General features: G+C 40.6%; 1 protein-coding gene and 1 long non-coding RNA gene across 3 annotated transcripts in view; one reads left to right on the top strand and one right to left on the bottom strand.

Annotated features, from left to right (window-relative positions):
• The window catches only part of BLOC1S6 (biogenesis of lysosomal organelles complex 1 subunit 6), a 133,986-nt gene that overhangs the window by 81,865 nt on the left and 24,169 nt on the right, over positions 1–27,952 (top strand). The gene's annotated exons all lie outside the window — the stretch shown is intronic.
• On the bottom strand, positions 112–17,837 carry LOC123385963. The gene is made up of 2 exons (XR_006599277.1): positions 17,670–17,837; positions 112–346 (listed from the first exon to the last, which is right to left on the bottom strand). It is a non-coding gene; the product is annotated as an uncharacterized LOC123385963 (long non-coding RNA).

The following is a 27,952-nucleotide window of genomic DNA, read 5'->3' as shown; positions in this document are numbered from 1 at the left end:
TGTAGAGAATACTTAAGTAAATAAAACTTAATAAACAAACAAACAAACAAACAAACAAACAAACCTCTTCCCCCAAAGAGATGTGTGTCTAGGAGCAAGATGAATGGACAATGAATAGGAGTTTTGAGTATTGCTCAATCTGTAAAATAAGAAATCAAGAATGGATGATCAGGAGGCTGAGAGCAGCCACCCCCCAAAAAGTCATGATTCCTTGCCCAGTTTCCATATCAGAGTCAGCTTTCAGATCCAGAGCTCAGTGGGTGAAGTCTGCTAAAGTCCTTGCCAGAGGAGATTAATATGGTCTCAAGTACAGACTTCTGATATGATGAATGCATTCTTTTCCATCCTGGTAAGAAAAGAAAATAAAGAAGCAGTTTGTATTCCTGTGGGATGCATACAGCAATACACATTTATGTTGTTGTCCTAGGGCCATGTTAACTTTATCTTCAGATGTAATATAGTACAAAAGGACCTGGACCACCTGGAAATGCAGAATGTCACATTGGTCTATTATATTTATGGATGACTTCATTAGACTAGATGAGCCAGAAGGCGCAAGTATATTGGTGAACTTGGAAAGACACCTGTGCTCCAGTCAGTGGGAGATAAGCCCTTTGAAGATTCAATGGCCAAAACATCAGTTTTTAGAGATCCAGTGGTCTGGGTAGGTCAGGACATTTTCCTCTAAAGTAAAGGTCAACTTATTGTAATTATGTTAGGTAGGAGTTAGAATATAGAGCAATGGAAGGAATGCCCTGAGGCAGAGTCCCAAGTCCTTGAAGAGGAATGATAGAGACAAGCGCTGGAGGCAAGGAAGGTAATAAAAAAAAAAGTTACACATTATAAGCCCTGGAGCTCAACATCCTGACCTCGTGGCTTCCAAGACTTTGGGCCTCACAGATAAAGAGGCACAGGTGCAGAACATGCACTCTTCTCTTCCACTTTTGCCCTAGGGTAACCCCTAGGCTCATTATAATGCATTTGCCTTGTGGGCACAGGCTCCCCACCCCACCGAGCCCTGCCCTTTTACCCAGGCGCCATTACAGTTCTGGTACAAACCTTGTATGGTCAAAAACTCCCCCTCCCAACCTGTGAGATGAGTGTCCCAAATGATTGGAAACAGACTCCATTAGAGACCACCCCACTGTACCTCACAGTTCCTCCCAACCCAGAAAGACCCAATAATATCCAATGCCAAAACAACCTAGGGTCTGTCCACTCTCCCACCTTGCGAGTGTACTTTTGCTTTAATAAATTGCATCTGCTTGCTACTTTCCTTCTGACCGTCTTTATTCTGGGCATGGATCCCCATGAAAATCCTCTCATGGGGAGTCCCAGGACTGAGACTTCTACTCACACAACGTAGACACACTCTCACCCCTGACAATTGTACCTCCCACCACTAAGAAGGAAGCACAACACCTCATAGATTTCTCTGGGTTCTGGAGACAGCATATTCCACATTCCAGCCCATTTACTGAGTAACATGGAAGACTTCCTGGAGTTGATGGAATAAACAGCACCGTTGCTTGGAACTTACAAGACCTTATGATGTTGGAGGTATGTATGTATGTATGTGTGTGTGTATTTATATTGCGAGAAAGAGGGCACAAGTGAGCAAGGGCAGAGAGAGAGAAAGAGAGGGAGAGAGAGAGAAACGGGGCTCACCCAAAGCAGGGTTTGTGCTCATCTGAAGCAGGGCACAAGCTCACCTGATGTGGGACTCAAATTCACCTGATGCAGGGCTCAAACCCTAGAATTGTGAGATCATGACCTGAGCCAAAGTCAGATGCTTAACCAACTGCACCACCCAGACATGCTTTTTTTTTTTTTAAGTTCATTTATTTATTTTGAGAGGGAGAGAGTGTGAGCAAGGGAGAGGCAGAGAGAGAGAGAGAATCTCAAGCCAGCTCTGTCAGTGCAGAGACTGATGGGCTCAAACTCATGCAACAGCGAGATCATGACCTGAGCCAAAACCAAGAGTCAGACTCTCAACTGACTGAACCATCCAGGCACCCCAGTGTTGGAGGTATTAATGGTGGGAAAGGCTGCCTTGTGCAGTTTATGGCAACCCCCAATAAAAGTATCACTATGTAGACCCTAGGTTCTGGAACAAGGTCCACAATCTGTACAAAACTTAAAACCCTTTTGAAAATCAGCTCCCATTATGCTACTGAACCTTGATAGAAATGGAGCATCTGATTATGTAACATCGTGTATCGATGTGGCCAGACTGCTATGAGCTGGGTTCTGTAAGACCCACCAAGTCATAAAGCCAAATGAATCTAATAATAAACGATTGTAATTTGGGACTGGTGCATCTGAATTGGGCACAAGCAGGGTCAGAAGAGTAAAATTAACTGCAAAGGCAGGTGATCCAGACCCCAGTTCCATGTATAAACTTTGCCACTTTTATGGTTTTACCCAAAGTTGCCTGAGTGAAAACACACCAGCAAAACTTTATCTTAATAAAAGTCTAACTAGAAGAAGAAGAAAAAAAAACCCTATTCTGAGTATTTGAAACACAGAATTTAGTACAGGGAGTCATAACATATGGATGAGGAAGCAGACAAGAAATCAACAGGGGGTGGTAGGGCAACCTAGAGTTTAGCAATGGTTGACAGTTGCTTTCTTCTTGGTTGGAGAGGAGGTGATGTTTCTGGAACCCAGGAGCTAGAGTTATTCCACTCCAGATTTACCCTTCATTGCCTATAGGCATAATTCTAAGATGACCCCCAAAGACCCCTACCTCTTTGGTATACATACCGTATAATCCCTTCCTCTTAAGTGTGGGTAGGACTGTGATTATGATGGATTTCACACGTATGATTGGATTACACCAGATGACAAAGGAAAAGGACTTTTGCAAATGTAGTTGATGTCTCAAATCAGGTGACTGAGTTAATCAAAAGGGTGATTTTCCTGGGTGGGCATGGCACCAAGGTGACCCCTAAAAGGGACTGTGTTCTCTCCTAAAACAAGAGATTCAAAGTTTAAGAGGGCCTATGATGGGGCCGCATGGCAACAGTGGCCTCTAGTTGTTAAGAGTGGTCCTCAGTCAACAGTCAACAAGAAAACAGAGACTTTAGTCTTACATCTGCTCAGAACTAGATTCTGCCAACAACGTCAATGAACTTGGAAATGGGTCATTCCCTCACTGAGCCTCCAGATGAGGGTGCAGCAGCTGAAACCTTGATTTCAGGCTTGTGAGATCCTAAGCAGAGACCTAGACAAAATGTGTCACAAGGAGTGAGATGATAAATTTGTATTGTGTAAGTTACTGACTTTGTGGTAATATATTATGCAGCAGTATAAATATTGCTCCATCTGAGTATTTCTCCTTTGTCAGTAGGCATAATGGTAAGCTTTGTCAGTAGGAGGCACTGGAGAGTCATTTCAGAAGGAATTTTGAGTCCCCCCCCCCCCCCCCCCCGCTTCCTTTTCCAGATTCCCAGGTGCTTCTCCTACCAGTGCTCCCACAGTTTTGCCTCTGCAGAGCCTGGCTTCTGCAGCATGCATGGTATCTGCAGTGCCCAGCTTCTGCAGTATCCCCTAGCCAGTAGCACATGGTACCCCCCTGCAGGCAGTGTCTCCCAGCATTCCCTAGAGTAGCTTTGCAGTGAGTTGCAAAGTGAGGCATCTGCCTGTAGCTGGCTACCCTCCGTACCTCAGTAAGTTCTGCTGCCATGGCGCCTCAGCAAACTTCTCCACCATCCAGTGAGCCATGACGATTCTGTTTCCAGTAAGATCTAGATCTTTGTTTTGGGGAGGTTGGGAAGGATTGTACTTGGATTCTCTATCTCAGCCCCAAGGTGGTGACTGTTCCTTATATCTGCTATTTTTAAATTCTTTAGAGTTCCCTTTATTTCTTACTGGCCAATCCCCTATTACTCCAGTGTCTGTTATAGTGAATAATTCTTTGTACTAAACTTCCCCCATTCGCAGTACGGTGTAGGTTCTCTCTCCAATGACTGGACCCTGACTGACATACTTGGTAAAGCTGAAATCATGGTAGGGCTCTCCAGTGGGAAGCTAGGGTCAGCTAAGGGAGCCTTCTAAGGCAGAGAGGAAGGAGGGACAAAGACCCTAAAGACCCTAACTTCTCTTTTACTCCCCCCTTCCAACCTCCCAGCCTCTGGTCCCTACTAGTGCTCCACACTGGCCAAACCCAGCTGGAAGCCACATGACACACACAGGCAACAGGGACCACAGACCACCATGATACAGAGCAGAGAAGGGAAAGGTGAGGAATGGGTCTGTTAAAAAAATAGAGAGAGAGAGAAAAGAAAATTGCAGGCCCTAAATGGTGTCACTTAGAGTTTCCAAACCAGAGCATAATACCCAATGTAATTGCAGATTCAACCTCCCCAAGAAATGTAGCCTTAACTGGTTAGTCAAGAAATGTTTCTTTTCATCATTGCCCACGAGTCTGTCACCTGGGTCCTCTCCATCCACCAAAAAAAGAGGAGGAAATCTGCATGATAAGTCCTCTTGTTTTTCCTCCTAACAAACAGCTTCTTCTGGAACAATCCTTTTCTTTTGCTAGTAACTTTCTTGTCCCCACCATCTGTCTATAAAAACCTTCCATTTTGTACAACTCCTTGGACCACCTCTCTACTTGCTAGATGGGGTGCTGTCTGATTCATGAATTGTTTTTTTTTAATGTTTATTTATTTTTGAGACAGCCAGAGTGTGAGCGGGGTGGGGCAGAGAGAGAGAGAGGGAGACACAGAATCCGAAGCAGGCTCCAGGCTCTGAGCTGCCAGCACGGGGCCCGATGCGGGGCTTGAACTCACACACCGTGAAATCATGACCTGAGCTGAAGTCAGACACTTAACCGACTGAGCCACCCGGGCGCCCCATGAGTTGCTTAATAAAGCCAATTAGATCTTCAAATTTACTTGGTTGAATTTTGTTATTTAATAGATTTGGTGGCAATGGTGGAATCCAAAGCACACTTCCAGCAGCACGGGGAGACAATGAGAATCACAGGTGTGCTACCCGCAAGCCCTTTGTGTTTCTTGCAGTTTCCAGGGGCAAGTTCCTCTTAGTCTAAGTTCTGCTCTATTTTGTGTTTGAGCGCTTCATCGAATTGGCTTTTCTTTACAGAGCGGGTCAGTTTGAGCTGGCAGACAGTTATGGCCAGAGCCGTTTGAGCCGGCATGATTTCCCGGAGCCCAGCTGAGCTGGCAGAAGTGTCTGCCCCCAGCCAAGCCTCTAGACTCTCAGACCACAAATCCCCAGGTGGAAAACCTCAGCAGGATTCCACGAAAATTGGTGGTGGTGTGCAGAGGACCAGCTTATGGCCAGGACGCAGTTCTACTGATATATTAAGGTGAACGTTTGTTTGTCCTACTTTGTGCCAAGACAGGCTATTGCTAGCAGGATCTTGGAGGCCCAAAAGCTGCAAAAACTGGTGGGCATGTGTTGAGCATTTAAAGCCGTTAGAGAGCTTGTCACCTGAAGAAGACTCCTTCGATAGGATAATTTGTCACAGAACAGGTTAGATCGATACTAGGTCACCCACTAACCTCAAGAAAACTTCCATACAATGAAGTACGCTGTGAAACATGCACAATCCACAACCCCGCGGCAAATCCCTTTCAAGTATTAGTTCAGCTCCAAGAAACCCAAAGCTTTAGCTAATGAAATCCTTAAACTCTAAAGAGTCAAGAGTAATACCTTTGAGCACACCTGCTTATTTTATGTCTAAGAACTGTAGTCCTAGAAGTTGCAGATATCTAGAAAGATGAGAAAACTGTATTAAACATAACCTAGAGTTATAGTGGCCACTATGGGGAACATTCAAGTAGAGAGTCTTGTTCATTTAAAAAGTGCACTTGGGGGCACCTGGTTGGCCCTGTCAGTTAAGCATCTGACTTCAGCTCAGGTCATGATCTCGAGGTTCCTAAGTTCGAGCCCTCTGTTGGGCTCTGTGCTGACAGCATGGAGCCTGGAGTCTGCTTCAGATTCTGTCTCCCTCTCTCTCTGCCCTTCCCCAGCTTATGCTCTATCTCTCAAAAATAAAAACATTTAAACGAAAATTTATAAAGAAGTACATTTGAAAGCAAAGGTTTCCAAATTAAACAGAATGGGAGGCCCATTTTAATTGGTGTGCAGAAACTTCCAAAAGGCTTCAAGATTCCAAAATAGTCTCATTGAAGATTTGTTACAAAAGGCTAATAAAAAAATTAAAAACATAAGAGGTACCTGAGACAAAAGACCCTAAGGCTAACGTAACTCCTACTGTTCCCCTCTATTTTTCTTTACCTGAGTACCAATTTTCTGTCTGAACTGCCTTCTCATTCTGAAGGGACAGTTACCCTTTCAAATAAAACTGCCTGAGGTTACAGGTGATCCTCCTCAGATATCCTTCCTTCCTTGGTCAAAGGCTAAGGGTCATGGTAAAAAAAAAAAAAAAAATGTAGAGAGAATCCTCAGAAGGGTTTTTTTTTTTGTTTTTGTTTTTGTTTTTTTATACTTTACTTCCTGAGCTCAATTGAGAGAAGGTAATAAAAATTGAAATTATCACAACAGCTAATGAACTGATCAAAAAGGATTTAAATAATATAACAGAAAGTGAATTTAGAATAATAGTCATAAAATTAATCGCTGGGCTTGAAAACAGTATAGAGGACAGCAGAGAATCTCTTGCTACAGAGATCAAGGGACTAAGGAACAGTCACGAGGAGCTGAAAAACACTTTAAACGAAATGCATAACAAAATGGAAACCACCACGGCTCGGATTGAAGAGGCAGAGGAGAGAATAGGTGAACTAGAAGATAAAGTTATGGAAAAAGAGGAAGCTGAGAGAAAGAGAGATAAAAAAAATCCAGGAGTATGAGGGAAAAATTAGAGAACTAAGTGATACACTAAAAAGAAATAATATACACATAATTGGTATCCCAGAGGAGGAAGAGAGAGGGAAAGGTGCTGAAGGGGTACTTGAAGAAATAATAGCTGAGAACTTCCCTGAACTGGGGAAGGAAAAAGGCCTTGAAATCCAAGAGGCACAGAGAACTCCCTTCAGATGTAACTTGAATCGATCTTCTGCACGACATATCATAGTGAAACTGGCAAAATACAAGGATAAAGAGAAAATTCTGAAAGCAGCTAGAGATAAACGTGCTCTAACATATAAAGGGAGACCTATAAGACTCGTGACTGATCTCTCTTTTGAAACTTGGCAGGCCAGAAAGAATTGGCACTATATCTTCAGTGTGCTAAAAAGAAAAAATATGCAGCCGAGAATCCTTTATCCAGCAAGTCTGTCATTTAGAATAGAAAGAGAGATAAAGGTCTTCCCAAGCAAACAAAAACTGAAGGAATTTGTCACCACTAAACCAGCCCTACAAGAGATCCTAAGGGGGATCCTGTGAGACAAAGTACCAGAGACATCACTACAAGCATAAAACATACAGACATCACAATGACTCTAAACCCGTATCTTTCTATAATAACACTGAATGTAAATGGATTAAATGCACCAACCAAAAGACATAGGGTATCAGAATGGATAAAAAAACAAGACCCATCTATTTGCTGTCTACAAGAGACTCATTTTAGACCTGAGGACACCTTTAGATTGAGAGTGAGGGGATGGAGAACTATTTATCATGCTACTGGAAGCCAAAAGAAAGCTGGAGTAGCCATACCTATATCAGACAAACTAGACTTTAAATTAAAGGCTGTAACAAGAGATGAAGAAGGGCATTATATAATAATTACAGGGTCTATCCATCAGGAAGAGCTAACAATTATAAATGTCTATGCGCCGAATACCGGAGCCCCCAAATATATAAAACAATTACTCATAAACATAAGCAACCTTATTGATAAGAATGTGGTAATTGCAGGGGACTTTAACACTCCGCTAACAGAAATAGATAGATCATCTAGACACACGGTCAATAAAGAAACAAGGGCCCTGAACGATACATTGGATCAGATGATTTGACAGATATATTTAGAACTCTGCGTCCCAAAGCAACAGAATATACTTTCTTCTCGAGTGCACATGGAACATTCTCCAAGATAGATCATATACTGGGTCACAAAACAGCCCTTCATAAGTTTACAAGAATTGAAATTATACCATCCATACTTTCAGACCACAATGCTATGAAGCTTGAAATCAACCACAGGAAAAAGTCTGGAAAACCTCCAAAAGCATGGAGGTTAAAGAACACTTTACTAAAGAATGAGTGGGTCAACCAGGCAATTAGAGAAGAAATTAAAAAATATATGGAAACAAACGAAAATGAAAATACAACAATCCAAACGCTTTGGGATGCAGCAAAGGCAGTCCTGAGAGGAAAATACATTGCAATCCAGGCCTATCTCAAGAAACAAGAAAAATCCGAAATGCAAAATCTAACAGCACACCTAAAGGAACTAGAAGCAGAACAGCAAAGGCAGCCTAAACCCAGCAGAAGAAGAGAAATAATAAAGATCAGAGCAGAAATAAACAATATAGAATCTAAAAAAACTGTGGAGCAGATCAACGAAACCAAGAGTTGGTTTTTTGAAAAAATAAACAAAATTGACAAACCTCTAGCCAGGCTTCTCAAAAAGAAAAGGGAGATGACCCAAATAGATAAAATCATGAATGAAAATGGGATTATTACAACCAATCCCTCAGAGATACAAACAATTATCAGGGAATACTATGAAAAATTATATGCCAACAAATTGGACAACCTGGAAGAAATGGACAAATTCCTAAACACCCACACTCTTCCAAAACTCAATCAGGAGGAAATAGAAAGCTTGAACAGACCCGTAACCAGCAAAGAAATTGAATTGGGTATCAAAAATCTCCCAACAAATAAGAGTCCAGGACCAGATGGCTTCCCAGGGGTGTTCTACCAGACGTTTAAAGCAGAGATAATACCTATCCTTCTCAAGCTATTCCAAGAAATAGAAAGGGAAGGAAAACTTCCAGACTCATTCTATGAAGCCAGTGTTACTTTGATTCCTAAACCAGACAGAGACCCAGTGAAAAAAGAGAACTACAGGCCAATATCCCTGATGAATATGGATGCAAAAATTCTCAATAAGATACTAGCAAATCGAATTCAACAGCATATAAAAAGAATTATTCACCATGATCAAGTGGGGTTCATTCCTGGGATGCAGGGCTGGTTCAACATTCGCAAATCAATCAACGTGATACATCACATTAATAAAAAAAAAAAGAGAGAAGAACCATTTGATCCTGTCAATCGATGCAGAAAAGGCCTTTGACAAAATCCAGCACCCTTTCTTAATAAAAACCCTTGAGAAAGTCGGGATAGAAGGAACATACTTAAAGATCATAAAAGCCATTTATGAAAAGCCCACAGCTAACATCATCCTCAACGGGGAAAAACTGAGAGCTTTTTCCCGGAGATCAGGAACATTACAGGGATGCCCACTCTCACCGCTGTTGTTTAATATAGTGTTGGAAGTTCTAGCATCAGCAATCAGACAACAAAAGGAAATCAAAGGCATCAAAATTGGCAAAAATGAAGTCAAGCTTTCACTTTTTGCAGATGACATGATATTATACATGGAAAATCCGATAGACTCCACCAAAAGTCTGCTAGAACTGATACATGAATTCAGCAAAGTTGTAGGATACAAAATCAGTGTACAGAAATCAGTTGCATTCTTATACACTAACAATGAAGCAACAGAAAGACAAATAAAGAAATTGATCCCATTCACAATTGCACCAAGAAGCATAAAATATCTAGGAATAAATCTAACCAAAGATGTAAAAGATCTGTATGCTGAAAACTATAGAAAGCTTATGAAGGTAATTGAAGAAGATATAAAGAAATGGAAAGACATTCCCTGCTCATGGATTGGAAGAATAAATATTGTCAAAATGTCAATACTACCCAAAGCTATCTACACATTCAATGCAATCTCAATCAAAATTGCACCAGCATTCTTCTCGAAACTAGAACAAGCCATCCTAAAATTCATATGGAACCACAAAAGGCCCCGAATAGCCAAAGTAATTCTGAAGAAGAAGACCAAAGCAGGAGGCATCACAATCCCAGACTTTAGCCTCTACTACAAAGTTGTCATCATCAAGACAGCATGGTATTGGCACAAAAACAGACACATAGACCAATGGAATAGAATAGAAACCCCAGAACTAGACCCACAAACGTATGACCAACTCATCTTTGACAAAGCAGGAAAGAACATCCAATGGAAAAAAGACAGCCTCTTTAACAAATGGTGCTGGGAGAACTGGACAGCAACATGCAGAAGGTTGAAACTAGACCACTTTCTCACACCATTCACAAAAATAAACTCAAAATGGATAAAGGACCTGAATGTGAGACAGGAAACCATCAAAACCCTAGAGGAGAAAGCAGGAAAAGACCTCTCTGACCTCAGCCGTAGCAATCTCTTACTCGACACATCCCCAAAGGCAAGGGAAATAAAAGCAAAAGTGGATTACTGGGACCTTATGAAGATAAAGAGCTTCCGCACAGCAAAGGAAACAACCAACAAAACTAAAAGGCAACCAACGGAATGGGAAAAGATATTTGCAAATGACATATCGGACAAAGGGCTAGTATCCAAAATCTATAAAGAGCTCACCAAACTCCACACCCAAAAAACAAATAACCCAGTGAAGAAATGGGCAGAAAACATGAAAGGACACTTCTCTAAAGAAGACATCCGGATGGCCAACAGGCACATGAAAAGATGTTCAATGTCGCTCCTTATCAGGGAATTACAAATTAAAACTACACTCAGATATCACCTCACACCAGTCAGAGTGGCCAAAATGAACAAATCAGGAGACTATAGATGCTGGAGAGGATGTGGAGAAACGGGAACCCTCTTGCACTGTTGGTGGGAATGCAAATTGGTGCAGCCGCTCTGGAAAGCAGTGTGGAGGTTCCTCAGAAAATTAAAAATAGACCTACTCTATGACCCAGCAATAGCACTGCTAGGAATTTACCCAAGGGATACAGGAGTACTGATGCATAGGGGCACCTGTACCCCAATGTTTATAGCAGCACTCTCAACAATAGCCAAATTATGGAAAGAGTCTAAATGTCCGTCAACTGATGAATGGATAAAGAAATTGTGGTTTATATACACAATGGAATACTACATGGCAATGAGAAAAAATGAAATATGGCCTTTTGTAGCAACGTGGATGGAACTGGAGAGTGTGATGCTAAGTGAAATAAGCCATACAGAGAAAGACAGATACTATATGGTTTCACTCTTATGTGGATCCTGAGAAACTTGACAGAGACCCATGGGGGAGGGGAAGGAAAAAAAAAAAAGAGGTTAGAGTGGGAGAGAGCCAAAGCATAGGAGACTGTTACAAACTGAGAACAAACTGAGGGTTGATGGGGGGTGGGAGGGAGGGGAGGGTGGGTGATGGGTATTGAGGAGGGCACATTTTGGGACGAGCACTGGGTGTTGTATGGAAACCAATTTGACAATAAATTTCATATATTGAAAAAAAAATTGAAGTTATCCCTTTCTTTCCAAATCCAGATGCCATTGACTGGTAATTCTTTTCCTTTTGGGAATAGCTGTGTCCTTGCTAATCTCGTTTTGCATCTTAAGAATGTGGTTTGACTTTTTGCCTCTCTGGGACCTACAGGTTATCCATTCTTTCTTTGACTATCTTTGGAAGAGGCCCTACGTCCTGTAAAAATAATATCTTTTATCCCCCTCTTTGAGAACGCCTCTTGGGTTCAAGAGTTTGTTTAACACTGCCAGAAATCTTTATTGTTTGTCCCAGCTAAAACCTAACAAGATAGTTTAAAAGATTCTATAATCAGAAATTTGGCCAAATTAAACACTGATATGCAGAGCCTGATAAAAAAAAAATTTAAGGCCTTCTCCCCTAAGCTAAATGTGCCCAGAGGAAAAGAAGACTTTCTTATAGGTAGATGAATGTGTCAGTCCTTTGATATTATTTCGGTAATAATCCAGTTCTTTGAGAAACTAAAAATGGCTGACTATGCTTTACAAATCTGGTCTTTATAGGACCAGAGGTGTAATTCCAAAAACTATTCAAACGCAATCATTTTTACCAATCCCCAAACCTCTCTTATTTATCCCAAAAGGCTTATAAAGTATTGTAAAACTTCTGCCCTTAAGAGAAGGGAAGTCCTTCTAGAAAGTGCTTGCATTTTCCCCCTGCACCTTCACACTGTAAATACAGTGTTCTGCCTAGTCTTTCTAGAAATTCTTCATCTAGCCCATCCCTTAAAATGCAAATTCCAGGGAGGTAACACTAACCAAGTAAAAATAAGGAGGAAAGGCCATTTAAAACTTGACTTGCCAAGGACAAATACAAACCTTAATCATCTTCTCCACAAATATATATATATATATATATATGTATATATATATATACATATATATATTTAATAATTATATATATATTTTAGTAATTATATATATATAATTATTATTATTTTTAGGTTTTCCAAGGAGTTTACTTGGGCAGACCTGGGGACAGGAGGCTCTGCATCTAAAAGAAGGTGTTGGGTCTGTTGGTGGTGAAGGGTGACTTGTGCTGACAATGTAGGACCTGGTGGGGTAGTGGGAATTTGATCTTAGAGTCATTGATCTTAGACTGCTTGACTGCCAGTCAGAGGCACATGCTGGCAGCAATCTCCTCCATCTTCATGATCTGGATCAAGAGGGCCCAGGCAGGAGCAGTGCCACGCACCCATGTCTTGGCAGCACTGGGTGGTAGGGGCAGTGGTCAGGCCCTGGTACTTCCGGTACATGTTGTGGGTGCCACTGTGGGAGTCATAGTGCAGCCAGATGCCAAAGTTCTTCGCCCGCAAGGGGGATTTCTCACACACCCTGAAGACTTCATCTTCTTCAGCTAAGGTACAAAGTGATGATGGATAAAAGCAGAAAAATGTTCACCTTTAGCCCAGAAGGCTGATCTACAGCATGCTTGGTTTTGACAAGGATCAAGTAAGTGCTGGTTGTTACATTCTTAAAGGGTCTCACGGCTGTCTATATATCTCATCAATAGTTAACATCAAACCGAATTATAAGCACCAGAGAATTCTTGTGAAAGTGGTTTTACAAGTAGAAATACGAAGATATTAACGATCTAATACTTCCTGCATGTCCCCTCCCCCTTGAGCACTAAGCATGTAACCACCAGCTTCATGCAGCAGAATGCTGCTTTTTCTGCCCATGGGTCCTGTCCCCTTGCTACTTACTAAGTAAACTTACTAAGTGGCACCGTAAAATTTCTCAAGAATTCTTTCTTGACCGTCACGCTTAACAATCCTGCAATAAAAGTACCAGAAGCGGAACGTGGTGACAAGCGGACTAGGTGCAAAGATTTGCATGCGATAGAGTGTGGAGTGCTGCACTTGGGGGTGGATAGGCAGTGCCCCACCACCTTGCACCCTCGCGGTGTGCCTGAGGTCTTCATGGCACACCCTCTGCTCTTGCCACCACCCACGAAAGGCCATAAATACACTTTTAAAAAGCTTTAGCTATCTAGACCAATAACCCTAACTTATTTCATCCACCAAAATAACCAAACAAACAAACCTAAAAAAAAAAAAAAAAATTCAGGTCCAACCTTTACAAACTAGTAAATTTTGTACCTGTTTCATGGCAGAATTTTCAAACAGAAGCTATAAGGTCAAAGTCTATGTCTGTCTTATCTATTCACATGTGTCCATGGATGTGTTGTAACTGAGTTTCTACTTCTGGATGGTATTGCTAAAATTAACTTATAAATGGGCTATATTTAGTTGGTCTAAAGACACATGCTTGTAAGGATTGGGCTTGTAATGCTTTTCAAGTCCATGTGATCTAAAAAATTTTTTTTGATATAAAAATTAGTTTGGGATTGATGGTTTAATTAAAATAAGCATGTCCTTAGAGTTATCAAGAGTAAATATAAAACTTTTAAATATAAAACTTTTATCTACATGAATTTACTAACCAAATAATTTTGTTATCTCTTATAATAGCTATCAACAAAAAAGTAATGGCTTAAAATAATGACTGACTTTGTCTAATCTTTCATAAAGTTTTTGTAAGTAAGTAATCTAAATATAATTGTTAAAAAAAAAAGTTTTAGGTAAGGGGTCAATGGCCCTCCCAACAGTAGTTTCCCTGATTTTTTTTTGTAACTTATAATCTTAAAAGTTTTGCTAAGTTAAATAATGAGTTAAGTTAAATTCATTAAACATCTAGATTATTTCCAAATAAGACAAAATACTAGACACTAATTACTAGACATAGGTTTATCTACTTTTGGCTTCTTATTAAAGAGAAACTAAACTTGTTTGGATATGTTAATGTTACGTTAAAATAAATTATGTTTAATAATTTAATAGTAATTATTATTAATAATATAATAATTATAATTATTATTATTTTATCCTAAAATGAGGTTGGTTTAAAATGAAAACATAACGTAATGCCAGCAAGTCTACTTGACATCATATTGGGAATGTTTCCCCTGCATGTTGACCCTCACCACTTCCCATACCTTCCCATTATATAAAACCCAGCTTTGGGGCACTTGGCTGGCTCAGTTGGTTAAGAGGTTAAGCGTCCGACTTTGGCTCAGATTATGACCTCACATGTTTGTGGGTTCGAGCCCCGTGCCCTGCATTGAGCTCTGTGCGGACAGCTCAGAGCCTGGAATGTGCTTCAGATTTTGTCTCCTTCTCTCTCTGCCCCTCCCCCAGTTGTGCTCTGTCTCTCTGTGTCTCTCACAAATAAATAATAAACATTAAAATCTTTTTAGGGGCGCCTGGGTGGCGCAGTCGGTTAAGCGTCCGACTTCAGCCAGGTCACGATCTCGCAGTCCGTGAGTTCGAGCCCCGCGTCGGGCTCTGGGCTGATGGCTCAGAGCCTGGAGCCTGTTTCCAATTCTGTGTCTCCCTCTCTCTCTGCCCCTCCCCCGTTCATGCTCTGTCTCTCTCTGTCCCAAAAATAAATAAACGTTGAAAAAAAAAATTAAAAAAATAAATAAATAAAATCTTTTTAAACAAACAATCAAACCCTGCTTGGTCCAGGACTTTGGAGATGGTGTTTGGACATTAGTTCCCCATTTTCCTAGGTTTTCAGCCTCTGGAATAAAGCAAACTTTCCTTTTCAACAAACAGATGTCTCTCAAGTATTGGCTTTTGAACGTTCAACAGCCAAACTTGGGTCTTGGTAACAATAGGACAAAAATCAGAGTATAGGAAAAAAAAAGTAGAGGTTTATAAAAAAAAAAAAGTCTTTAAAACATTTTAATGTGTGGTCAAGCTATGATCAAAATAAATTTATTAAAAATAATAAGTTTTAATATCAAAATTAAGCTGGTGCAAAGTTAAAATTTGGTCTTCTCTCTGCTAAAATAACAAAGTTTTCTTGGATTTTTAGTCTGCTTTTGATAAGGTTGTATAAGTTTCCTTACCTTTTAAGTACCAAGTTTCATAATGATCCATGATCCTCTTTAGGTAAGTGGTTTAAAAAAAATTTTTTTTTTGAAATGTTTGACAAACTTCCCAAAATCAAATTCTTAAAAAAAATTCTTTTTGACCTGAAATATTCCAAGAGTTGTAAAACTAATTAGGCTTATTTACTATATAAATTACATAGAAAATATTGTCAAATAAATAATACTAAGCCTTCTTTAAATTACATTTGTAAAAAGGGCACGTGGGTGGCTCAGTTGGTTAAGCATCCAACTTCAGCCCAGGTCATGATCTCACAGTTGGGTGAGTTAGATCCCTGCATCGGGCTCTGTGCTGACAGCTCAGAGCCTGGAGGCTGCTTCGATTCTGTGTCTCCCTCTCTCTCTGCCCCTCCCCTGCTCGTACTCTATGTCTCTCTCTCTCAAAAATAAACAAACATTAAAAAAATTTTTTTAAATTATATTTGTCAGATTGTGGCACATGTAGATGAAATCCATTCTGCTGCAAAAACGGCCCCTTAAGGGGCACCTGGGTGGCTCAGTCGGTTGAGCGTCCGACTTTGTCTCAGGTCATGATCTCACAGTTTGTGGGTTGGAGCCCCGCATCAGGCTCTGTGCTGACCGCTTGCTCAGAGCCTGGAGCCTGCTTCAGATTCTGTGTCTCCTTCTCTCTCTGCCCCTCCCCTGCTCACGCTTTGTCTCATTCTGTTTCTCAAAAATAAATAAATGTAAAAAAAAATTTTTTTTTAAATGGCCCCTTAATGCCACACTTTTGCCATCTTAATGTCCTTGTGACATGGCAACAGTCTGCATCTGAAAAAAAAATAGTATTCATATAGATACATAATGGTTATAAATTCAACAAACAGGACTATGAGAAGCCCAAAACAGCTACTTGCTTCTTCCTGGTTCCTTGAAAAACCCCATTTTTTGGCTTTTGCATTCCTTCATCCACCATAATATATTTAAGATGACTCAGATATAAATAGACATTAGTGTAGAGACGTCTATAAAACTTCAACACCTGTTGGGGCACCTGGGTGGCTCAGTCAGCTAAATGTCCGACTTTGGCTCAGGGCATGATCTTGTGGTTTGTGAGTTTGAGCCCCGTGTCAGGCTTTGTGCTGACAGCTCAGAGCCTGGGGTCTGCTTCGGATTTTGTGTCTCTGCCCCTCCCCTGCTCGTGCTAGCATTCTCTTTGTCTCTCTCTCTCATTCTCTCTCTCTCTCTCAAAAATGAATTAAATTAGAAACAAAAACAAAAACAAAACTTTAACACCTGCAACTGGATTTTATTAAGCTGTCACTTAGTAGGAATTATCAATACATACTGGTTGGAATATACGTATTTTCTGGCTGGGTTAAAACCTTTCCTTGCTACAAGGCTGATGCCCTAATAGTAATACAACAAAACAAAACCAAACTGGTAAAAAAAAAAATGTTTCCCACTCGGGTATACTTTCCACTATATCTAGGAATCAGGGCACCCACTTCACTGGACAAATCATAGGAATCTTAACAAAACCTTAGAAAATTCTATCAGTACGCAACCTTCTACTGGTACTGTTGTTTTAGGCTAGTATGACCAACTACCGTAAGTCTCTAATGTTTTTATGCTCAAGACTGTCACCAACAGGATAAGAAGCCTTCCTGGATCCTAATTCAAAGAAACCTGTCTGTCACAGTCTAGAGTCAGGTAATTTGGTGTTCTAAAATATCATCAGAGGAAAACAGCCCTCATTGACTAAAAGGACTTTACCAAGTGCTCCTGACCACCCACGCCGCTGCAAAATGAAGAGATGCTAGAGACCCCTAAATCAAACTGGCCAGGAAGAGAAGCTGACATCCAGGTGTAGACTGCTTCCACCCAAGACACTGGATCAAGACATCACGCTCTAAACAGAAAACCCTTTCTCCTTCTTCTCCCGTCCTTTTCTGGCACTGGTCCAAACGGACCCTCAGCTGGATCTCCCAGGTCATTGCGAAGGGGAGTGGGGTGGTAACCTCTTTTCTCTCAGGCTAGGAAAAAAATGTAACTGTGCTTCTAATTTTTCACAGGCAAAATAACTGACCCGACACGAATTCACTCCTTTGGTGAGTCACAGGATAGAAACTATAGCAGGTGGAATTGTCACATATAGTAAACTTGATTTGCAGCAAATAAGATCACGGGGATCCTTGTATGTAGAGGTGGGCATAAGGTTGAGCATGTGCCTTAAGGAAACATGCCTATACATACATTGTCTGTTATGTTGATGAGGCTTATGCTCCTCCATCGGCAGAGATTTTGACATTAAAATGAGGTAAAGGTAACTGTCATCACTCCATGGGTTACTCCATGGTCCATCTGCACAGGTGAGTTGAGCTTGAACCGGTCTGGGTGGTCTGAGCCAGCTGGACGTCTTGTCAGGGCAGTTGTTATCCATGTGGAGAACAAAGGCAAAAGAAATGTAGACAAAATTAAATTTCCTTCTAAGCCACAGCGCACTGACAAATACTTGAAACAAGGTGAGCGTGACATTGCTCCAGGAACTCCTGATCTTAATGCCTTCCTGGAGGGAAAAACCAACCTCAGCTTGACAATAGCCAGGCCTCCAGGATCCTTTAACATAAGAAAATCCTTTTGGAAACTTCCCTTGTTTTTACCTCCCCCAACTCCACAGTATATAACCAATTGATCTTCACAACCCCAGTGCAGCTCTTTCTGCCCAGGTGTCCTGTCGCTCTGCTATATGATAAAAACATCTTTTTGCACCGAAATCATCTCAAGAATTCTTTCGAGGCTGTTGGCTCCTGAGCCCTGTCTCAAACCACATCAGTTATTGTTTAAAGGGTAGTTTCAGTTTCTATCATGAAATGCTTTGCGCCTCAGGTCTCTTGCCTGTATTAAGAGATAAGGTGGAAAGAAGAACTTAAGGAAGAATGTGGGACAAAGGTTGGTGGGTATAAGCAGGTGGGCAGTAAAGGTCAGGTCTTGGGGTTTAGCTGGTGACAGCCTCATTGGTCACTCCTCTAAATTCACATTGTTAAGTTAAAAAGGACACTTCTTTCTGTCCCCATCTCCCTGGTTAGGGAAAAATGCAAATGAAGCTTTGATCCAAAACTTCTTCTTAATTCTTAAAATCATCACATAATCTGCTGTTAAAACAATAGCAGCCCAATAAAAATCCTTAGGCTCTTGGGGCACCTGGGTGACTCAGTTGGTGAAGCATTCGACTCTTGATTTCAGCTCAGGTTATGATCCCAGGGTCATGAGATCAAGCCCCACATTGGATTCCACACTGACAGCATGAAGCCGGCTTGGGATTCTCTCTCCCTCTTTCTCTTCACTCCCCTCCCTTAAAAATAAAGAAACATTAAATATATATTTATAGTTATATATTTATAGTTATAAATATATATGGAACTATAAATATATATTTAACTATATATATAACTATAGATATATATATATATAGTTAAAACAATCCTGAGACTATCTGGTTAAAATTGTCCTTAATAATAGAATAGCTCTTGATTGTCTTTTAGCTGATCAAGGAGTTGTCTGTGTGATGTCCAACACCACCTTCTATGTCTGGATTTACCATCTTGGGGAAGTTAAAACTGCTTTGCTTAAAAAAATGAATTCCTTCCACGGGGTCTTTCTTTGGCTTATTTGATTTTAATTGGTTTAGGTACTGGGGACCATGGCTCTAAAAGTGCACTCCAAATATTGGGAGTTATCCTGTTTGCAGTGTGGTAAGGCTCCCCCCCTCGTCCCCTTCTTCCCCCAGCACAATGTGGTGAGAAAAAAAACCTCAAGATAAGGGAAGATAATCTGGCTACATGCATACATCCCTCACAACCCTGTAACATGAAACCACACAATCAGACTGTATGTCTCTACCTTACCCTTATAAGGGAGACAAAGAAGTAGAAAATGCATAAAAGGCTAACCCAACCTGGCATTTGGAGCTCAGTTTTTTTGGGTATAAACCCAACTGAGCCCGTGCTGGCATGAATAAAGTTGCTTCTTAGAAAGAGAAATTTCGGTGTCATGGCTTGGTGTGAGAATCCTGCTACAGTAGTAATCCTAATAATTTCCCTGGCACATCATATTCTCTTAGAAGCCTTAAATATATGTTTATAGCTGCTAACCACCAAGTAAATGATCTCCTTAAGACTGGAACATCTAAGGAATGAGGAATATAACCAACTTGAAGCTTGTGAACTAGAAACTGTGACCTATACCACAGAAGCTAAGTAAAAAAGTTAAGAGCTATAGATACCAAGGAAAGGAGCAACAAAAACTGTGACCTGCAGAGCAGTAACTGAGAGTACTGCCGAAGCCTGAAAATTTGATCACATCTCTCAGTTAAACTGAGAGTCTGATCGAAAGGGGAAAATTGTTGATTAAAAAAAAAAAAAAAAAAAAAAAGTAAATCACAGGTCCCAAATGGTGTCACTTAGAGTTTCCAAACAGAGGCTTAATACCCAGGTTAGTGCAGTTTCAACCTCCTCAAGAAATGTGGCCTTGGGGCGCCTGGGTGGCGCAGTCGGTTAAGCGTCCGACTTCAGCCAGGTCACGATCTCGCGGTCTGTGAGTTCGAGCCCCGCGTCGGCTCTGGGCTGATGGCTCAGAACCTGGAGCCTGTTTCTGATTCTGTGTCTCCCTCTCTCTCTGCCCCTACCCCGTTCATGCTCTGTCTCTCTCTGTCTCAAAAATAAATAAATGTTGAAAAAAAAAAATGTGGCCTTAACTGGTCAGTCAGGAAATGTTTCTTTCCATCAGTGCCCTGAGTCTGTCAGTTGAGTCCTCTCCATCCACCAGAGAAAGAGGAGGTGATGTGCATGATAAGACCCCTTGCTTTTCCTCCTAGTAAACAGCTTCTTTTGGGACAATCCTTTTCTTTTGCTACTTTCTTGTCCCCACCCTCTGTCTATAAAAACCTTCCATTTTGTGCAACTCCTTGGACTGCCTCTCTACCTTCTAGATGGGGTGTTGTCTGACTCATGAGTTGTTTAATAAAGCCAATTAGATCTTCAAATTTACTTGGTTGAATTTTGTTATTTAACAGGTCTGAGGGCAACTGGAACTGGCAAAATCCTCAAGTAGTGACATTAAGGAATTAGTTCTACCAGGTTTATGATGAAATGTAGACAGATTCTATTTATCTCTTTATGTAAATCACAGTTCATTTATCCCCCTGAGAACACATAATAGAGACTTTTCTAAAACCTTAAAAAGAAAAATGACATTTTGAAATCTTTAGTTGTGTTAAAAGTTAAACTGAGGCATATTAAAGTTTATTTGAGCAAAGATGAGTTTGAATTAGGCAGCATCCAGTCTAGCAGACAGAAAGGAGCACCAAGGAGCTGTGTACAATGAAAAAGCCTTTTATAAAGGAGCAGTAACAAGGAATTTATACTGGCAAGAAAGATTGGTTATTGCAAAGTTACTTTCTTTTAGGAGATAACAGAGGTCTCCCAAGCACATTACCTAGCTAGTGCAGATTAGGTGATTTTTTTTTTAAATGTTTTTATTTATTTTTGAGGTGGGGGAGGGGCAGAGAGAGAGAGGTCAGAATTCGAAGCAGGCTCTGCACTGACAGTAGAGAGCCCAATATGGGGCTCCAACTGACAAACCCTGAGATTGTGATCTGAACCAAAGTGGGATGCTCAACTGAGCCACCCAGATGCCCCCAGGTGATTTTTGATTGACTGGTTTAAGATTCCATTTCTGGGAGAGCCAAAAATTTAAGTCTGTTTTGGTGACGTGGGCTTGGTATATATAACTCTGTTTGGGGCCTGTTGCCCTGTTTGTAATAGCTATTAATAAAAATTCATGCTTTTAGTGGCACGTGGGTGGCTCAGTTGGTTACGGGTCTGACTCTTCATTTTGGCTCAGGTCATGATCTCAGGGTTCCTGAGTTCAAGCCCTGCAGCCTGCTTGGGATTCTCTCTCTCTCTCTCTCTGTCTCTCTCTCTCTCTTCCTCTTTCTCTCCCTCTCTGCCCCTCCCCCACTTGTGCTCATGCTCACATTCTGTCTCAAAATTAATGCTTTGAAATGTGCTCTTTCATCTTAGTACATTAAATGAACAATTTAGAAAAAATATTTATAGATGAAGCTAAGTGAATAATTAAATTTAAAGACGTCACTTTCATAAAATAATTCAAAATATGTTGTTGGGAAATTTATAGGAAGGCCAAAGACTAGAGCAATAATTTAAAAATAACTCAATTCACTGGAATTTTTAAATTGAAAAAGGAATTAGAGATTGAACTCTCTTTATTACTGATCTCAACACATTACAAAGAAATTGAATTTGTATATGTCATCTCACCATCTTGTCTGGAGAATCTTTGGAAATTATTCATAAACACTTTGAAGAGAACATTTTAAGTAAGGAATAAGGACCATTATGGAAAGCCGATGCATGTACTACTTTTAGCAATTTTGAATGAAGCATGATAAATATATCCTAGCTAATTTACATAAATCTATCCTAAAAAGAAAGCTGAGTACTGGAAAAATTTATGCTGCCTATAGACATTAAAATCCCACTTTTTACATCACATAGAAAGAGAGTATAGCAATAAGGGTTGGTGTCCACTTTGATATCTACACACTAAGATTAAAAAATGAATTTTGGGCATACCTGGGTGGCTCAGTTGGTTAAGTGGCCAACTCTTGATTTCAGCTCAGGTCTTGGTCTCATGGTTCGTGAATTTGAGCCTCTCACTGTTGGCACAGAGCTGCTTGGGATTCTCTCTCTCCCTCTCTCTCTGTACCTCCCTGCCTCTCTCTCTCTCTTTCCCAAAATAAATAAATAAACTTAAAAAAAATACCCCCCCCCCCCAAAAAAAACCCAAATGAATTTTGGGAAACCCCAGAGTAGAAGGATCATTGTCTTTTGAACCATTATAAACATATGAAAAAAGAATTTTAAGATGTAAAATTCTTTGAATGAATAAAAATTTTGCCACTAGTTTTACCAATAGTCCCAAAGCACTCATAATGTTCCAATAATTACCAGCCAATATTATGAATATTCATTTACTCATGAATAATATCATGAGTCAGACATCAGAAAGCTAACAAAAATAGAAGAAAATAAGACACCTTCCCCACTGCCACCAATAAGATCAGAACATTGAAAGAGGTATTGATGCTAAAGAACGCCTTGGTGTTGGTGGCGTTTTCTACAAGACTTGATCTTCTAACTCTGCAGGTCTGGAACTTCAGTTACCAGCTTAGCCAGTAGATATCCCCCCAAAAAACTCTCATCATATCCCCTCATCCCCCCCCAAAACTCTCTTATTATATGACATTGATTTGTACAAAAGGAGCAAGTTTTTAATAAAACATAAATTTGTCAAGCCCTCTGATATTTATCCAAATCATTTAGTCTCTTTTATCTCGTTATGGAAGTCTACTTAAGAAGCCAAGTTAAGGTTGGTGAATATATGTAACCAAGGCACTAATAACAGAAATAATATTTCTTCCGGGATATAAATACCTAGTCAGGGGTTGCTATTATTTCCCATAGTGCTTTACAGCTTACAGATGTTTTTTGTGTGTTTTGTCAAGCGTTTGACTCTCACTTACAAGAACTATATCAAGTAGAGGGTCTGGTATTATCATGTTCCTATCTCTTTTCCTGATGAAACAAAAAACAAAAAACAAAATAAAAAACCTAGAGGTACAGAGAGTTTAAGTGCCTTAATTCAAATCTCATAACTGATACAGTTGATGTCTGTTGCTTTGGTTGGGGCCAATTTCCTTCCTCCTTTTGATAACAAGACCCTGATTCTCCTTTAAGGAACTACTCCTGTGACTTTTAGAACTCCTAGCAGGACTGTCACTCAAGAGGCTCCGCCTCTCTCCAATACATGTGACCCACATTAGTCTATCAGGATCTTCTATATCCCCTGGATGTAGAGACTAGTATACAGGTAAACATTGTGATCTGAGTAATTTAAGGTTTTTGTTTTAAGAAATTGAAATAAGTGAATTCTAGGAGTGAGTTGGCTTCACTTGAGAGCTATAAGAAGTATGAAAACCTCAAACTGTTTTCCAGAGAGAAAGCTGCTAGATTGGAGCCAATATGGAGGAAAGTCCAGTGGAGAAAGAGAGAGAGAGCAAGAGAGAGTGAGAGAAGGAGAGAGAGAGAGAGAGAGAGAGAGAGAGAGAGAGAGAGAGAGAAATATTCCTGATTTCATTTGAGGAAATGGATATAGCTGATGTAGTTTGAAGTGTTGGGGTTTGGAGCCAACAGCCAAGAAATCTTCAAACCTTTTCAGTACACAAAAAGTGTTTTTATTATAGTCCATGGAAAGGACCCAAGAGCAGAAAGAGCTGCACTGGGGTTGTGAGGAATGACTGGTTATATAATTTGGAGTTGAGGGAGGTAAAGATAAAGGAAGCTTCCAAAAGGATTTTCTTATGTTAAAGAAGACTTACCAGATCCTCTAGCTATTATTGTCAAGCTAAGGTTGTTTTTCCCTCTAGCAAAGCCATTAACATTAAGACCCTTGGGAGTTCCTGGAGGAAAGTCATACTCTGCCTGTCTCAAGTACTGTATTTTTCAATGGGCTGTATGTTATATGGAAATTTAATTTTATCTACATTTCCTTTTGCCTTTATTCTCCACTTCACAGCTATCCCTGAAGCTAGATCGACTCCTGGATTTTCAAGTTCAGTGAGTTAATAAATCCCGTTTTGCTTAGACAAGTTTAGACTTCTTCACTTGCAATTAAAAAAAAAAATTCTAGTACAGCTAATAAAAATCTTAGTTATGGTTGAAACACATGTTTTGACGTTAGATCTTTTGCTATTTCCACTGCTGCATACTTCAGAAAGGTTCCCCTACCTATAAATGTCAAACCTGATTAAGAGCCACTGTGGGAGACTTGAGAACCTGCCCTCTTTTCAAGGAGACAACCTGTCTTCTGTTCTAGGTTCTGTCCAAATTTTCATTTTTCAAATAATATCAAGAGAATGAGAAGACAAGCCACAGACTGGGAGGGAGAAAATATTTGCAAAAGACATATCTGGTACAGGACTGTTCTTCAAGATATACAAAGAACTCTTAAAACTCAACAGGAAAACAAACAACCTGATTAAAAAATGGGCAGAAGATCCAAACAGACACTTCACCAAAGAAGATAAACAGATGGCAAATACGCATATGAAAAGATCCACATCCTATTTTATCAGGAAATACAAATTGAAACAACTATGAGATACCGCTACACACATGTTAGAAGGCCAAAATCCAGAACACTGGCATCACCAAATGCTTGTGAGGACATAGAGTAATAGAAACTCTCATTCATTGCCAGTGGGAATACAAAATGGTACAGTCACTTTGGAAGACAGTTTGGCAGTTTCTTAAAAAACTAAACATACTCACGGAGCCTCGGTGGCTCAGTTAGTTGAGCATCTGAGTCTTGATTTCAGCTGAAGTCAAGGTCTCATGGTTTATGATATAGAGCCCCGTTCCAGGCTCTGCACTGACAGCAGGGATGCTGCTTGGGATTGCCCTTCCTCTGCTCCCCACCTGCTCATGAGTGCAAGCACGCATGCATGCTCTTTCTGTCTCAAATAAGTCAACTTAAAAAAAACCAAAGACTGTGGGGGTGCCTGGGTGGCTCAGTTGGTTAGGCTTCCGATTCTTGGTTTCAGCTCAGGTCATGATCTGGTGGTTCATGGGTTCAAGCCCCACATCGGACCCCGTGTTGATGGTGTGGAGCCTGCTGTGATTCTCTCTCTCTCCCTCTCTACCCCTCCCTACTCATGCTCTCTCTCTCTCAAAACAAGTAGATAAACTTAAAAAAAAAAAGTAAACATACTCTTATCATGCAATCTTGCTCTTTGGTATTTACCAAAAGGATTTGAAAACATATGTCTGCACAAAAATCTGTACATGGATAGAAGCTTTATTCATAATTGCCAAAACTTAGAAACAAACCAAGATGTCCTTCATCAATAAACTGTGGTACATCTGAAACTGTTTAAAAGCATAAAGTTGAACAAAAACAAAAATGGCTGCCCTAATACTTCAGCAAAGCGAGATTTTGAAGTACTCTGTTTCCTCTTTTCTGCAAACTTCTGCTCCTCCCATCTTAGTTTTTTGTTTCAGGAACCAGGTACCATGACCCCTAAAGACCTGACAAAGGAGGGTAGGAGTAGGTAAACAATGGTTCCTGTCAAAACCAGCTAGATCCTGTATTTTCCTCTAAAAACCTCAGCCCCTTTCTCTAGGAGGGCTTGCAGGTTTTGAAGGCCATAGCCTGCTGTAGCCTCCTTTGCCCGGCAAAGAAATAAAGCTATTGTTCCTCTTTATCCCAAACTCTGCCTTCGCATTATATTTTGGCTCCAAAGCACAGTGGTTGGTTTTTCACAACACAACTAGACGATGGAATATTCCTCTCTGCCAAAAAGAAATGAGTCACCAAGCCACAAAAAGGCATGGAAGAACCTTAAATGCATATTACTGAGTGAAAAAAGCCAATCTGAAAATGCTACACACTGTATGATTCCAAATATATGAACATTCTGAAAAAAGCAAACCATGGAGTGAAAAGATCAGTGATTGCCAGGGACTAGGGGGATGGATGAACAGGCAGTGCACAGAGGATTTTTAGGGCAGTTAAACTAACTCGGTATGATACTAATAGTGAAGGATACAGGTCATTGTAATTTGTGCGCTCCCATAGAACATGCAACATGAAGAGTAAGCCTTAATGAAAACTATTGGGGGGGTGGGTAAGAGGGACATAAGAAATCTCTACACTCTTAATTTTTTTTTAAACCAGATTCATTTTTTTTAATGTCTATTTTTATTTTTGAGAGAGACAGCAAGCAGGGGAGGGGCAGAGAGAGAGAGAGGGAGACACAGAACCTGAAACTGGCTCCAGGCTCTGAGTGTCAGCACAGAGCCCCGTGCGGGGCTCCAACTCAGGAAGGACAAAATCATGACCTAGGCCAAAGTCAGAAGCCTAACCAACTGAGCCACCCAGGTGCCCTGAGATTCATTTTTTTAAATGTTTATTTATTTTTGAGAGAGAGAGACAGAGACAGACAGAGTACAAGCATGGGAGGGACAGAGAGAGAGAGAGGGAGACACAGAATCTGAAGCAGGCTCCAGGCTCTGAGCTGCCAGCACAGAGCCCAATGTGGGGCTTGAATTCATGAACCATGAGATCATGACCTGAGTAAAGTCAGATGCTTAATTGACTGAGCCACCCAGATGCCCCCTCTCTACTCTTAATTTTGCTATGAACCTAAAATTGCTCTAAAAATAGTCTAGGGGTACCTGGCTGGCTCTGTTGGTGGAGTGTACAACTCTTGATCTTAGGGTTGTGAATTCGAGCCCCACGGTGGGTGCAGAGATTACTTAAAAATAAAACCTTAAAAAAAATAAAAATAAAAAGTGGTCTATTTAAAAAATTTCAAAAGCCACTGCTTTTTTTTTAAAAATTTTTTTTTCAACGTTTATTTATTTTTGGGACAGAGAGAGACAGAGCATGAACGGGGGAAGGGCAGAGAGAGAGGGAGACACAGAATCAGAAACAGGCTCCAGGCTCTGAGCCATCAGCCCAGAGCCCGACGCGGGGCTCGAACTTACAGACCGCGAGATCGTGACCTGGCTGAAGTCGGACGCTTAACCGACTGCGCCACCCAGGCGCCCCAAAAAGCCACTGCTTTGAACTCTGCATATATTTTACAAACCTTTTGGTGGCAAGGTTAAGAAAATGTGAGGGGTGCCTGGCTGGCTTAGTCAGTAGAGCATGCGACTCTTGATCTCAGGGTTGTAAGTTCGAGTCCCATGTTGGGTGTAGAGATTACTTGAAAAAGTAAAATCTTAAAAAGAGAGAGAATGTGTTGGTGAAATAATCCATGTGAAAATATGTTTTGATTTTTTTGAGAGACAGCATGTGTGTGTGTGAGCAGGGGAGGGTCTGAGGAGAGGGAGAGAGAGAATCTTAAGCAGGTTCAAAGACTGTGAGATTATGACCTGAGCCGAAATCAAGAGTCGGATGCTTAACTGACTGAGCCAGTTAGGCACCCCAAAATATGTTTTTTTCTACATAGCACAAGGAAGGAATTGTTAACCTTAAAAATAAAACTGTCAGTTATTTTACCAACAAAAATGGGTTTATGTAGGAATGACAAAGAATTGCAATTCAAGGCATATAAGCTTCAGCAAGACCATAGGTAAATCCAATGAGGGAGAAGAATGTTATCTTATGAGAAGAAGAAGGAAGTTGGATGGGGTTGTTTTGAATGAAAGTCCATTGAAGGAAAGCAAAAGTTCAGTGTGTGATGAGTTTCACACTGGCTGAATTGCGAGGGTGGTTGAGTTCTTATAGGAGATGCAATGTACATCTTTCTCTGTTGGGGGGTGTAAGATGATTCTGCCTGTTGAAGATTCTTCTGTTGGGGTCTATAATTGGTCATTTTTCCTGTAATTGAGTGGTACTGTGATACTGTTTCCCTTTCTAGCCTCCTGACTCTACTGTAGTGAAGTTATCCT

The sequence above is a fragment of the Felis catus genome, chromosome B3 (assembly GCF_018350175.1).
Source record: "Felis catus isolate Fca126 chromosome B3, F.catus_Fca126_mat1.0, whole genome shotgun sequence".
Classification (NCBI taxonomy): domain Eukaryota; kingdom Metazoa; phylum Chordata; class Mammalia; order Carnivora; family Felidae; genus Felis; species Felis catus.
This window is presented reverse-complemented; position numbering and strand designations above follow the sequence as displayed.